Raw genomic sequence first — 12,845 nt, forward strand, 5'->3', positions numbered from 1 at the left:
ACAAGAGGTAAGTTCTCTTGGACTGTACAGTACTTTTAGGTTGAACAAAAAGGGCAGCAAATGGCTTCAGTCGTGGGGACAAGAGGGAGGACGTCTCCTGCACTGCAATGTGATGGTCACCAACCACAACCGACAATCTTCAAACAAGTGGCACTTTGGTGTTTCAGCTCCTCGCGTCTACCGCAAATAGCAACACTGTTGTTCCCGGCTGTCGAGATGGGCTTTTCTTGCATCTGGGGTCCAGAACTCTGTTGAGGTGGCTCACGCTCAGTCCTGCTTCCTGGGAGTCCGGAGTATCTTTCTAGAGCTCTTGGCCAGCTTAAAAGCAACGCACACAATCTGGTGTTCCTCTCCCTGGCTATTCGTTTCCAGCAGCAACTGCAGTCGAATTTCAACCAGCTCCGAGAGGATGTCCAGGTGGCTTACTTTGGAGTTGATTGGTCCCACCAACTCAAGGGGTGAAGTCGTCCTTGCAGGATCTTCTCTGTCAATACGAATTTGGAGTTTCAGCACAGCAGCAGGGTTTCACCGGGCAAACCAACAGTCCAGGAGTTGCAGCAGGCGTCCTCTTCAAGTTCTTCTTCGGATTCCTTCATCCAGTGGTCGACTCTGCCTTCCAAGCCAAAAAGCCTTGCCTTTTATGCAGGTTTCTCCCATTCATACCAGCGTAGCTGTCAGTCACCCAGCAGGGTGGCTGTCCTTGCCGGACAGCCAGCCGGCCAATCACCTAAGAGTACATTCCTGTCTCCTAGGAGTCTACGCACAGGGAGTTTCGGGCACCTCCCTCGCTCCCCCCCCCCCCCCGCCAGACACCCTGGAGCCAGAGGCAGGCTTCACTCGTGAACCCCGGCAAAGGCAAAACGAGCAAAGGGACCAAACTTGATTTGGCGCACAGAGTAAATCTCAGGAAGGACCTTTCCACAAAGAAATGGTGAAAAAAGAAGATTGGGACCATTTTGACAAAAATGGCACCCTTGGGTGCTTTTCTGCAGCTGTGATCGCAGCCCACGGTAAATGTACACCATGGTAGTTAAAAGTAAATCGCAGCCACCAGCCATTCATCGAGGAAAGGGTAACATACAAATGTTACATGAGAAGCTAGACAAAGTATGCTAGACAAAGTAAGTAACCCCTCCAGCACCCTATTGTATGGGGGTGCTGGGTCTAGAAAGTTACAAGTGTAAGTAAAGTCAATTTCACATCACTGCTCTTGGAAACAGCAGTTTATCCAAGAGAAGGTATTTAAACCTTTGGGAAATCTGCAAGACTTCCCTGTGTCACTGCACTGAAGGTGCTGTGTGACACAATGTAAAATATGATGCCTATTGAGTTTGTCAGACTCCACAAATCAAAAGAAACACCGTGCACAAAATCACATTTAAAATACATGAGAGAGTGGGGAAAAAGTACTAGAGTCCAGCAAACGTGCTGGGGGTCTCTAAGGTAGAGAAGAATTAGCACATTTCTGAGAATTCTCCCTAAAAGTCTCCAATGCACTGTAGCGACTTTCTGGATTAAGGTAAGCAATACCTTTTTCCCCACTGTACCTTAGGTTTTGAAGAAAACATTTGTGGTGGATGCTCCGCGATGTTGCAGCTCTGGACTGGACCTCTGGATTCTTTGGTCTGATGACGAAAGGCAGGCAAATGGATGGGATCTCTCAGCAGCAGTCTCGAGAGAGGACCTATGGCATAGCTTTCATCAACCTCTTCGGTCACTCTGTGGTTTTGGCGCCTTATCTGCAGCACCAAAAAAGAACTCGATTTGGCCTGTCAATGTTCTCTGGTTCTTGCAGTCTTACACTCTGAAGGTGTCTGGACGAGTTGGGGTGTCTTTTGAGTGTCCTTGAGGGCTCAGCAAAGACTTGGACGGATTCGGCCTAACTACAACGATGCACTCGAAATGGGCAGCAGGTCTGGAAACTCACAGGAACTCTGGAGATGGCTCAAAACAAAGTTCGTCTTGGTTGTTCCAACCAGTCAAAGGGAAGGAGTCGTCTTAGGAGTTCCTCTGTCGCACAGAAAATGGGGTTAGGACAGCAGAGGTCGCTTCACAGTGTTGCAAAGGGGCTGCAGAGGTCACTGGTCGCCTTCTTTGGTTAGTACAGCTTCAAGTGGTCAACTTGCTTTTCACTCCAGGAGCCTCTCCTTTTATACAATTCCAGCACTCACTCCTCTGCAATCTTCCTCAGCAGTTTACAGAAAGGGGCGTTTGTCCAATCGGGACAGCCGGATCCCCAGTGGGACCTGGTCCCATTCAGGCACTCCGGCAGACAAAGGACAGGGGGTTTGAAAACTCCTCCCCCACTTCCTGCCTGCCCAGACACTTTGGAGCCTAGGCGGGGACAACAAAAGGGTTCCCGCTAAAGGCAAAACCCACACATAGGCCTCTCTGTCCTGGAATGTTTGAAGGGCTGATAAAGAACAACCACACTAGTAATGAATGAAAAAAGGAGGCAGGCCCCAAGTTAATGCTTGGGTGCTCCTATTGTGCACTACCGAGGCTATGGACATAGCCTGTGCTGGAAAAATTGCGCAATAGTTGGTTGAACACGTACACTGCCACCAGCCATAACTAGGAGATTGTCTATGTGACTAAAAAGTTACAGGAGCAGAGCGAAAGGGGATACTAGGTTACCTAGGTTTCCAGCAGCGTATTCGCGATCCTACACACATCAAAGGAAGAACACTCGACTGGCTAGCCGACCTTAACTGTAACACCAATGTCACTTCTAATGATGCATGCGCGTGGTCTGACCATCATGTTATTACCTTCCTCCTGCCAGCCACCAACCCCCAGCCCATACCTACCATAGCCCCCGCTATACCTACCAGAAATAAAAAAGATATCACCAGGGAGAAACTGCTTCCTCTTATCCTCCCTTGCCTGAACACTCTTGCTGCACAGCAGAAGGACAAGGACCCCACTGTCCTAGTAGACACTTATAACAGCCTAATGACCAATGCCATTGAGAGCCTAGCTCCACTAAAAATCCGTAAAGCCAAACAGTCCCACCTGAACACCTGGTTCACCGCGCAGCTCAACGTGCTACGCAAAGAAAAGCGCAAGGCTGAAGCCCTTTGGAAAAGCCACCCCAATGCTGCCAATAAAGCCTCCCTTCTAATCACCTCTCTTAACTACAAGGAGGCCATATTACAAGCCAAAAAGGAGACATACAACTCACGAATATCCCAGGCAGAATCGAACACTAGAGAATTATTCAAAATCCTCAAAGAGGTAGAATCTCCCTCACCTGCCCCGGACACGTGCACCAAGGACAGCACCTGGTGCAACAATATACAAAATGCCCATCTCAACAAAATATCCACCTTGCAATCCAAAATCAACTCCAAACAAAATACCCTCCACACCCTTACATTTAGTAATACCAGGCCACCTAAATTAACAACCCCCGACTCCCTTGTGCCGTTCTGCTTTACACCACTCACCGTTCTGGAGGTTGAAAAAATCATCTGCAACTTAAAACCCTCAAACTGCCAAGGAGACACCTGTCCAGCCCCGATCATTAAGGAGTCTGCTCACGACCTTGCTCCTTTTATCACCTCTTTCATCAACGCCTCCTTTCAATCGGGAGTGGTCCCCAATTACCTAAAGGATGCTTGGGTTATCCCTTTCCTAAAAAAACCCACCTTAGACCCGGAGGTTCCAACCAATTATAGGCCTATCACAACGGTCCCATTTCTGCTAAAGATCCTAGATAGAGCAGCATATCTTCAGATACAGAACTATCTGGAATCAAACAACCTTCTAGGCACGAGACAATCCGGCTTTAGACCGAAGCACGGTACGGAGACAGCCCTCCTCGATCTCAAGACCCAAATTGAGGATCTCAAAGACAAAGTTAAACTAGCCCTGTTACTCCTATTAGACTTATCTGCTGCCTTCGATCTGGTTAATCACCAAATCCTCTGTCACCACCTGAAAACTGCAGCTCACTTCTCCGACATGGCCACAAACTGGATTCAATCCTTCCTGGATAACGGACAGATGAGGGTATTTTCGCCCACTTCCGCGGCTGACCCTGCACCAGTCCCTTGCGGAGTCCCCCAAGGATCGTGTCTATCCCCGACCCTTTACAATGTATTTACTAAACCCTTATTTGATGTTCTCGACTATCTGGGTGTCACCTACACAAACTATGCGGATGACACCCAGATACTCATCCCCATCACGGGTGATTACACATTACACTCAAAAGCATTGAACGACGTTTACCATGTCATTCAAACATGGATGGCCCAACATGAGCTCTGTCTCAATGACGACAAGACAGAGCTCCTCATCCTAGGTACTCAGCAAAGACTAAACAAGCTGAACCCTATGTTCAGCTCCTTTAACATCGATGGAAATATAATAAAAGTCTCCAAAGACACAAAAACGCTGGGAATTTACCTCGACTCCACCCTCTCCCTTCACAGACAAACTAATGCAGTTGCGGCGGCCGCCGCCTATACCTGCAAGCTGATCACAGCATGTCGCCCTTTCCTCTCCTCGCACAACTGTACTACCCTTGCTAGGACCCTGGTCATGTCCAAACTAGACTATTGTAATGCATTGTACCAGGGCACTAATCAGGGTAACCTAGACAAGCTCCGAATCATACAAAATAACGCCATCAAGGCAGCCCTCAATATCCCCAGATCCGCACACATTTCGGATACCAGGAAGAACCTTCATTGGTTGTCAGTCACCCAAAGTATCCCACTAAAATCGCTTGCCCTTACCTACAAATGCATGAACAACCTGGCCCCCACTTATCTCTCCTCATGAGTCACGCTGTACACTCCAGTTCGCTCACTTAGATCTACCCTCAACCAGAGCCTTCGGATACCTAGATACAAGCTCCAAACAGCTGGTGGTTCTAGCTTCCCAGTCCTGGCAGCCAAACTGTGGAATGCTGTCCCTTTGACTATCAGAAACCTCCCCTCCCTCAACCTTTTCAAACATAGAGCCAAACGTTGGCTTGCCTCTTCCAATGCCTAAGCTACACTCTGAAAACGTGTTGCAATAACCTATGTAGGGATGTACTACTTGACAAACCATGTATCGTTGTACTACCTACCTATGTCTATCTCTATGCCATACTTATTGTTTGATATATTATCATTGTATGCAACTTATGTAACCATTGCCTTAAGAAATGCGCCCGGTAGCCTCCGGGCCTGGTCTGCGCTATACAAATAAAATAAATACAAATACTAAGTATCCCTTTGGCACACCACATAAGGTGGTGTGTGCCAATCTCTCAGACTATTAAGTTTTAGGAGAGGTAGTAAGTATATCTCTACCCTTAAGAACTGTAGTCACTCTGGGATAAAGACAAATAATCTGAGGACCATAAGGGTCCCCAGCCACACTGCCCATAAGGAGCTGGGTGCTGCAATAGTAACCTACAGATGCCTTTAAGAGTTTATGGAGGAAATTAGACTCCATAGGATAGGTACAATACAAAGAATAGAGTTCCAAAAGACAGAGCCCGTAAGAATGAATGAATGAGTGGAAAAAAGGCTCTACTCATTCAGGATGTCAGAAAAAAGCAGATGAAGCATAACCATGGTAAATCTCCCTAACAGTGGCCACCCTCATACACACCTAGGCTCGGTACATTACTCACTCACTGAGTTTTTCCGTGGCAAGGTGTGTCTTTACAGCAGTTATATGCTCGTCGATTTTCCTTGTTTTGTAGTGGGTGGAGTTGGTCGCTCAGTGGTGTTTTTAGTTAGAATTGCTCAAGAGACCTGTTCATAGCAGTTTCCTGTAGTTGAGGTGATCCTGTTCGTATTTCCTCTGGGAGCGAGTTCAAGTTTTGCTGCTATACAGGTGAATGCTGATCCTTCAAATGTTTGTTTTCAATATTGTTTTGTTTAAGGTGGATGTTATTGCTGGATCTTGGTGTTCATTTGTAGATATTGAATTTTTCCTGTATGAATTCCGCTCCTTGGCTGTGGATCGCTCTGTGTGTTATGCAGAGTGTTTTGAAGATTTGCTTTTTGACTGGAAGCCAATATAGAATTCTTTGTGCCGGAGTGATGTGGTCTCTTCTGGGTGAGTTTAAGGAGTAGTCTTGCCGCTGTATTCTGTATCCGTTGTAGCTTTTGCAACGGGACAAGGGAGATGACGGTGAGAGTTCTGTGTGTGAAGTTCTTAGTCCATTAGGATTTCAAGGTTTTTGACCACCTTGGATGGTTCCGGCGGTTTTTCCAGCTCGGACAGCCATGGAAAGTGCTGGCCGTTTGCCATGTCTTTGGGAATAATCATAATTTCATTTTTGTCCTGTTTGAGTTTAAGGCTGTTGGTCCTCGTACATTGGTTTAGTTTCATGAGACAGTCGGTTAGTGTTGTGTGTCTCTCTACACTGGTGGCGATTTTATAGATAACTAGCAGTTGTACCCATGCGCTGCATGATAATTCCTACTGAAAAAATAATTAGACCAAGATATAGTTATATTTTATACTTTTTACATTGTCAACCCGATGGAACCTACCCACATGCCAAATTTCAGGCTTGCTGAACATTTTGAACGGACACACACATATCCACAGATTTCCCTTTTATACATGGAGAGATTTGGGTGTCATCCATGTAGTTGTAGCAGGTGAGGCCATGTCTTTTGATGAGCGGTGTCATGTAGATATTAAAGAGTAACATTGACAGCGAAAAGCCCTGTGGATCTCCGCATGTTTTTTTTTATTTTTTGGAGGTGTTGATTTGAAAGATGCTAGACAAGTTGTTTCAGTTCTTTCTGGCAGGAATGATTTTAGCCAGAGGAGAGCTATGTTGCCAATCCCAATATCTTCTAGTCTTTTGAAAAGGGTGTTGTGGTTGACCGTGTCAAAGGCTGCTGAGTGACCCAGTAGTATTAGTGTTTGTGTTGGAGTTAGCATTTGTCTTTAGATCCTTCCAAATGGAAAATAGGGTGGTTTCTGTTCCTCTCGTAGGTCTGAATCCTACTTGTGCCTGATTTAGCAGATGGTTTTCTCCAAGGGCCAGGATTTGTTTCTAGTATCTTTGCTGAGGGAATAGGATATTTGAAATTGCTCTGTAGTTAGTAAGGTCTTGCATGTCTACAGTGGTGTCCTTAAGGAGCGGTTTGGTGTAAGCCGATTTGAAGACTTGTGTCATTGTTCCTGTTTCTTGTGAGAGGTTGAAGAGACTGAGATAGTACTCTGCTTGTGTTTTTGGGAGAGGATGCTTTCGTAGACGTCCGTTGGGTAGGGATCTGTTGGGGAACCTGCATTGTTGCTTTTGCTTACCAGGCTCTTGAATTGATCTATTTAGTCTGGTCGTTGGCTCTGATGTTGGTTGGCTGGGTCGGTAATTGGGGTTATTTGGTCTGCTAAGTATGATTTGCTGAATGTTGGCGATTTTGTTCTTTAAATGGTTGGCAAGGCCGTTGCATAGTTTTTGTGTAGGGATCAGTGAGGTGTTGCACATGGAAGGTTGTCTCATTTCGTTTATGATGCAGAACATTTCTTTTTGTGCGCTGCCTGCTCTGGCAATCCATGTTTTGTAGTATTTTGTTCTTTGCTTTGAATATTTCCACTTTGTATAATCTGATCTGTTTGTTTTTGTGTTGGTGGTAGGTTTTTTTCATTCTTGTTCTAATCTCCTGTTTGTGTTTTTTCATTGCTGTGAGGTGGAGCGTGAAACATCTTGCCACTGATTTTTTTATGTGATGGGATGAAAGGTGTTTCAGTAATCCATTTTAGAATTGTCTGCTCTTCTATGCCGGTTATGTCTAGGGTGCTGGGCGACAGTTTTACTGCTAGTTTGACGTTTAGGTCCACACTGTTGTTTCTCCAGTTTCTTTTTAAGGTTGAAGGATTATTAGAGGATGTGACTGTTCTAGATGTATAATGGACCACAAAGGGTATAGTGAGGTGGTCTCTCCAACGGATTTGCATTGTTGGTGTGGTTGCAAGCAGGTTTTTGTTGCCGAAGATTGCGTTTAGCGTCTGACCTCCTTTGTGCGTCGTTCTTTTTACCAATTGATGTAGTTGCATTGTTGCTAGTTGGTTGATTATTGTTTTGGGTGAGTAGATGTTCTGTTCTTCAAGCCGGATGTTGAAGTCTCCAAAGATGATTAGGTGGTTGTGCTTAATGGCCATGTTGGTGACTGCACAAAGGTATCAACAAATCTGGCATCGTAGTTCGGTGGTCTGTGGATGAATATTAACGTGAGATTGGTTTGAGAGTCTAAGACTAGGTTTATGATGAGTGATTCGCAGTTTGGGAGGTTTAATGGTTGAGATATTGATATATTTTTAGGTTGTCCTTGTTGGCTTGCTTGATTTTGTAATTGTTGGGTAGGTAGTTGTGCACAATCACCTTGTAATTTTGAGTAATTGTTTGGTGATGAATAGGATGTTTAGCCCTCCGTCGCATAGCAGGTGGTAGATTTCAGTTGTATACGTTATCATTGATCTGGCATTGATTAGGCTGCAGTGCATCTTTTTATCTGTTGCGGTCTGTTTGGTCTTTGGCTGTGTCCTTTGATGCTCACGCTGATGTTCTTTGCTGTCGGTTTGAGCATTTTGGTCTGCAGAGACTGTTTCTTCATTGAGTAGTTAGGTTAGGTTCTGAATTGGGTTGATGTTTTCTTTGTGGTATTCTCCTTGTTGTGTTTGATGGTGCCTTAGGTTGTTGCCGCTTTTGGTGATGAATGGTCGTAGTGTCACTTTCTTTTGTCTTGTTTCAGTGTGACTCACACATTTCTCCTTGTTTCCCCATTCTACTGATGTGCTCGAAGTTCTTGAGTGCCAGTGGTTGTTAGAGTGGGTGGTGGGTTGACCTGTGGTGTGTAAGGTAGTGATTTCTGGTCTCCTTTCCATGGACAAACTAAATTCTTTTGAGCGTGTTGGTGTGTAGTCCCTTGGTGTGCGTCTATTTCCTGGTGTGGTATTCTCAGAATGCTCCATTTCTTTTGTTCTGGATGTTTCTTGTGTCTCTTTCCTGGTCCATTGCATATTGGACAGATATTGTGTAAAGGTAGCTGTAGTAGGTTGTCAGTTGAGACGTTCTCCCTGGGATGACCTCTTCACAGTGGCAAAAAACCTTCCTGTGATTACGTAGGTTTGACTTTCCCTAGTGGGGTCTTGCTATGTAATTGTAGTGATTGGGGTTCATGTTGTGAAAGCCTTCCTGTGGTTCTCTGGTTTTGGTCTTTCCTCGGCGAGATGTGTGTGTTTTATAGTTGTTGTAAAGAGCTCATGGTGAACACATTGACTGTCTTAGAAGTTACAGAAAGGTACAACACAATGGCTAACTGGGGGGGTGGGGCGCAGTGAGGTTCAACACAGTGGCTGACTAGGAAGTAAGGCAAGGTTCAGCACAGTTGCTACCTGGTCGGTGCAGTAGGTTTAACACAGTGGCTAACTAGACAGTACAGCAAGGTTCAACACAGTAAAACGCACCAACGTTCATCATGATGGCTAGCTGTGGTGTGCAGCAGAGTACATCACATTGGCTAACTGGAAAGCACAGCAAGGTTTAACTCAGTGGAAAAATACAACCTGCTAGGGAAAAAAGGCCAAGAGATTCTTGAAAGGATAACCAGTTTTAATTACACAAAAAATAGGTAGGCTAGCAAAGAACTCGGACGCTCGAGAACGTTCTGCCGCTATGTACTACAAGCAGAAGGTTATAAGGAAACACATAGTCACTACTGATGTCAGATATACAGTAAAAACCTGCATGGCTGGTTGGCGAGGCCCTATACATGGGCGGCCTGCTTCATAGGGGATGCCAGGCTGCTATTGGTTTCAGCCCCATCTGTCTTCTATCACGTGGGCTCATCGTCTCTAGGGAATGAAGGTCACATTCCTCATTATTTACTATTGTAAGACAATGCTATTCTATCATTATGGCAGGCACCTGGGACGGTCTGGGTCTGGCACAGGGGGAGGGTTAAGATCATGCTGACCCACACCACCTTCTCTCATTCCATATTGCACTATCTGCACCGACGGTTTCCACCCTTGCTTTGGAGTACAATTTATTCTTCCCTGTACCTCGTATTACACAGTGTGTCGCTATGAAATAAGGTTGAATGACCGTGTTCTTTTAGATCTTTTATGACCACGGGTTTTTGGTTGATGGTCTGAGGTCACCTACTATCATGGAATTTAGGGGTCTTGTACTGGGGCAGTTGTGGGTGTCATAACTCCTTGTGGGCTGGGTGGGGGTTGGTCTGCTTTTGGTGGCCTGGTCGTGATAAATATGCATGGTGAGGCGCCTGGTGCTGTTTCGTGGCCTTGCAGGGTGCATTCCTTCATGGGATAACAAGCATTCGCAACAGTTCTAGAACAAAGAGAGGTTTCTATGGGAGTTGCCAGCGTGGGTCTCTTTACCCTCAGTGTTTGGGTCTGTTCAGGTTTCTTTGTTGGGCCTTTTTTCTATTGCGTGGCCATGCGGGCCTACTGTTTCTACTATTACTACAAAAGATGGCGCTTACTTAAATGCTTGCACTAGGTCTATACATCTGTATGATATTGTGTTCATGCAGGATTTCTTAGCACGCAGCCCTGCTACATCGCAAGTGTATCTATGGGATTAAACTCACTTTAAAATGCATAGGTTGGTGGTAGAGGTTCATTTCCTTCCCAACATTCACTAGAAAGAATAGCGAGGTTCAACACAGTGGCTATCTGTAATACACAGCAAGGTTTAACACAATGGCTAACCAGAGAGCACACCCAGGTTCAAATCAATGGCTAGCTGGATGACACATCACAGGACAACAGTGGCTGGCTAGAAGTTACAGCAAGGTATAACATAATGGACAACTGGGGGTGGTGGGGCACAGTGAGGTTGAACACAATAGCTAACTAGGAAGTAAGACCAGGTTCAACACCATGGCTAACTGGAAAGCGCAGCAAGGTTCAACACAGTGGCCAACCGGAAAACACAACAAGGATTAAAACGGTGACTAACTATAAAATACTGCAAGTTTCAACACAGTGGCTAACTGGAAAGTGCAACAAGGTTAAAGACAGTGGCCAACTAGAAAGTGCAGCAAGGTTCAACACAATGGATAACTGTGGCGCTCAGTGAGGTTCAACACAGTGGCTAACTAGTAAGTAAGGTAAAGTTCAACACAAATGCTAATTGGGATGCGCCATATGTAAATGAGTTCAGAAACCTTAACTGTAGCTAGAATTGTGTGAAAAGCAGTTTCTGCAATGTTGCTAGTCGTAGAGGTGGTGTAACAATACCAAAGCAGTAGAACGTGCCTAAAATGCAGCTAGGTTCAGAAGGCAAGACAGTAGAAGGTCAGCTGGATTCAAAAGAGTGCTGAACCTTAATTGCGTTTAGAATTAGAATGTGAGGACAGTGCTTAATTGCTGCTAGATTCAGAATATACTGTGAGCAAAGTACACCTGCATTCAAACATGTATTGTGAGCTAAGCACACCTAGTTTCAAAACCTAGAATGTGAGCAAAGTACACCTAGATTCAAAATGTGAACTGTGATCGAAGTGCACCTAGAATCAAAACATGTACTGTGAGCAATGTAGACCTGGATTCCGAATATACACTGTGTTTAATGTATATTTAAAATAAAAAACACTGTGTCCCAAAATATTAGTGTCTTAGTAATGTAATAGTAGTGTGGTTTTCTATAGCCCAGTAATGGCCGTGCTCCCTGCCTGCACCACCTTACCTGGTTGTCACTGTTGTGTCTATCTTCGAGCTTCCATGGGCAAACAGATATGGGAGCTGCCCAGAGGGGAGCTGCCCAGAGGGGAGCTACCCTTTGCCTCTGGACCTTAGCCGGCTGCCCGGGAAAGGCTTCCCTGGGATGATCCTGGATAGGGATGAATTCCGTTCACGTGCTGGTATCTAGGCCCAATCGGGAGTGAGTGGAGTTCCAAAAGCAGGATGTGCGAAAAGATGCATCAAGATGCTTAGTTTAATTTTTCTTGGGAATTTCGAATTGGCGTTTCCCTTGTGCTTTTAAGATTGATGTTGAGTATTTGGTATGCACAAGCCCTGCTGCTGAATGCAGAGGGGGAGATCTTCCACTGTCGTATTCTGGCTCATTGTGGGGAGGGGAGCTGGGCAGGGAAGAGTACTGTTTGTGCATGAAGAGAGGGTTGGCATGCGACTGTTACCTGAACCCACGGTCTGCGGTTTTGTGCATCTCGCCTCTGTTTTCTTGGGGGCGTGGCTGGCAGTTTCACTTAAAGCAGCAGTGTGGCTCATTGTTAGCTATTGCAGTTATGAGGAGGGGGGTTATCCTGCTGCCTTCTGGGGTCTTATGAAGTAATGTCTGGGAATGTCCTTACTCCAGACCCTAGTCTTGGTGTACCTCTTCCCTTGATCCTCAGAAGTCTAGGTTCTATTGAAAGCAATGGAATAGATCTTTATTGCATAATGGCGTTGTAGGGGAAATGACTCCTTTGTTACCTTTCTGGGTTTTCAGAAGCATAGAAAGGCTCTGGAGGAATCCCCTCCGCCCCTCATATAACCCCACTCTGGGTTGCATTGTCTAGCAATCTGCTTTCACTGGCCCCTAGATTCTCCTGCTCCCCCTTAACCGACTTCCACCACACCCCTGAGTGGCACTCAAACGCATGCATTGTACCGCCATGTCAGATTGGGTTAGGAAGTGTTTCTGAAAGCAGGAAACCTTGTTCCTTTTATGTGTTTGTCCAGGGTGGAATCCATCTCTCCCAGATGTCCCCAGTTAATGAATAGGACTCTGTTCTAGCAGTTTCATTAAATGTTAGAATAGGTTTGTCGCCGAGACCCACACTTGATGCAGTGTGGAAAGCAATAAAAATAATGACCACAGCCGAATAAATATATACATAACAGCCTGC

The 12,845-nt window shown here is 45.5% G+C and overlaps 1 protein-coding gene across 3 annotated transcripts in view; it reads left to right on the forward strand.

Annotated features, from left to right (window-relative positions):
- CEP131 (centrosomal protein 131) overlaps positions 1-12,845 on the forward strand; it is a 1,227,592-nt gene that overhangs the window by 409,034 nt on the left and 805,713 nt on the right. The window lies entirely within an intron of this gene.

The sequence above is a fragment of the Ambystoma mexicanum genome, chromosome 3q, assembly GCF_040938575.1.
Source record: "Ambystoma mexicanum isolate Mex_15411 chromosome 3q, UKY_AmexF1_1, whole genome shotgun sequence".
Classification (NCBI taxonomy): Eukaryota; Metazoa; Chordata; class Amphibia; order Caudata; family Ambystomatidae; genus Ambystoma; species Ambystoma mexicanum.